The sequence below is a fragment of the Dipodomys spectabilis genome, unplaced genomic scaffold, assembly GCF_019054845.1.
Source record: "Dipodomys spectabilis isolate Male_0828 unplaced genomic scaffold, ASM1905484v1 ptg000775l, whole genome shotgun sequence".
In the NCBI taxonomy this organism is placed as follows: domain Eukaryota; kingdom Metazoa; phylum Chordata; class Mammalia; order Rodentia; family Heteromyidae; genus Dipodomys; species Dipodomys spectabilis.
In genome coordinates this window covers 169,209-171,632 of record NW_024871452.1, presented here as the reverse complement: position 1 = coordinate 171,632, position 2,424 = coordinate 169,209, and the positions used below count along the sequence as shown (strand labels likewise).

Genomic DNA, 2,424 nt, shown 5'->3' with positions numbered 1-2,424 from the left:
TATTTAGTATTTTAAAAAACTGCTGGCTAAACTCAAAGCTCATTCATAGAATTTTATGTTAAGTATTTCACAAGTTTTATTTCTTAATTCTTAAGATAAAATTTGCTTTAATACTAATGTTATTACCATTTTAATGTTGGGAAAAATTGTAATTAAAGGCACGAATTGTATGGCCCAAAGACACACAGTGAGGAAGGAAATGAGTTAAAGTTTCCAACAGTCTTTCAGCAATACAAAATGATAAGTAAAATCTCTCCATTCTCTTACACTCTCAATTCAATATTCATGTTATCCAAGAAATAATAGCATAGCAATGCCCATGGTTATTTTTTTTCTGTTACATTTTGTCCAAGGAGGGGCAAATTTCTTCTGTCCCATAGTTCGTTTCCTTTTTAAAAAGTAATAAAACTTTCAAATATCATCACTTACAGTTTTTTAGAATCCAGAAGCGAAATGAATTCACATACAATCAGTGCAAAATGCTTTAAAATTAGTAGATAATAAAACAGGCTCCCGTGAAGTAACTATTTTACTACTTTGAAAATTATTTTTAAAGCCTTGTGCTGGATGGCCACACCTGTAATCCTGTCTACTTGGGATATCTACTCAGGAGCGCCAGATCTGTGGATAACAGTTGGAAGACAATCAGAGCAAAAAAAAAATTCATAAGATTATTTTTCAAAACTTTTAATGAACTACCAAAGAGCCAGGAATGGTGATGTAGCTTATATAGAACCTCATCAATCTAGAGAGGAAATGCCTAGCAAGACCTTGAAGTCCTGAGTTCAAACTCTGAGCATGCCAACGCAAATGCACGAGTACTCACATTTGCGCGGGCGTGCACAGACACACACACACACACACACACTCACACACACACACACACACTTTTGCAAAATACTTTCATGTCAGTGTTTTGCATTAATTTCTTTGTTAACGATATTATATAGGGAAAATGGGGAAAATAAACTTTTCCTTCTCAGATCATTTTCATACATTTTTATTGGAAAAATACTGTACACAGGGGTCACATTTACATGAGAAAGTTAATGAGTACATTTCCTAAAAAGCATTGTTACCTCCTCCTTTATTTCCCCCCACCATCCTTTCTCTCTAACCACCACAAGTAGCCTCTCCTCCCCGTCTCCCCCACCCTGCCTAAATATAAACTTCATTTTTCATCATAGTGTCTTGTGCATCTCATTGTTACAATTGGTCAACCTGTATCCCTATTTAAACATTGTGTTTTTACCTTTCCCCTACCCAAATTAGAAAAGCATATATATAAGATATTGGTGCACCAACTTCAAATGCAGTGAAAACAGGTGTTATAAAGTGGGGGAGGAACATATAAAGAAACAAAAAAAATCACATCATACATTGTAAGTCCATTAAAAACAATAGCACGAAAGAAAAAACCACTTGTGTCAATATCTTGGAGTACATTTCCCTTAACATCATCTTATCTAGTCATATGCACATAGCTTTTGACCTTTTTTATTTATCCCAGACAAATATTAGTAACTGAAAATAAGGGAAAGCAGGGGTCCTATGTTTCTTTGGACTTGTCTTACTTCATTTAATAAGTTTTTTTCCAAGTCTTTCCATTTCCTAACAAATTGAGTGATGTCATTCTTTCAGATGGAGGCATAGAATGAATCTATCTATCTGTCTATCTATCTATCTATCTATCTATCTATCTATCTATCTATCTATCTATCTATCTATCTATCTATCTATCTATCACATTATCTTGCTCCATTCATCAATTGAGGGGAATCGGAATTGGTTCCATACCTTAGCTATTGTAAATAATGTTGCAGTAAACATAGTTGTGCTGTTAGTTTTATTGTGGTCTTGTTTGTGATCATTTGGGTGAATGCCCAAAAGTGGGATTGCTAGGTCATGGGGGGCTTTATGTGGAGCCTTTTGAGGAACCTCCATACTGCTTTCCAAAGTTGTTGAACAAGTTTACACTCCCACCAAGGATTCGGTAGGGTTCCCTTCTGTCAATATACCCTCCAGCACCTGTTGTAAAAATATGGAACACTTCAAGAATTTGCATGTCATCCTTGCACAGGGGCCATTCTAATCTTCTCTGTATTGTTCCAATGTTAGTGTATTTCCTGCTGAATTGAGCACAGAACATTTTTTATATATGAAGTGTAATTCATTTTCTTTCTTTTTATTGTGAAAATACTGTACAGAGGAGTTACAATAACATGGGCAAAATAACGAATACCTTTCTTATCAAGCATTGTTGCCTCCTTTTTGTTTCCCCTTCCTCTCCCTTCCCAAACTCCCACTAGCTCTGACACCTGATCCTCTCCCCCATCAACTTTGTAAAGTTCGTTTTACGACATAACGACTTGTATATCTCATTGTTGCAATGGGTCCAACTGTATCCCAATTTAAATGATATTT

The 2,424-nt window shown here is 35.4% G+C and overlaps 1 non-coding gene across 1 annotated transcript; it reads right to left on the bottom strand.

Annotated features, from left to right (window-relative positions):
* Window positions 1-2,035: 2,035 nt before the first annotated feature.
* Window positions 2,036-2,146, bottom strand: LOC122102249. Its single transcript, XR_006146476.1, has one exon. It is a non-coding gene; the product is annotated as a U6 spliceosomal RNA (small nuclear RNA).
* Between the last annotated feature and the right edge of the window lie 278 nt (window positions 2,147-2,424).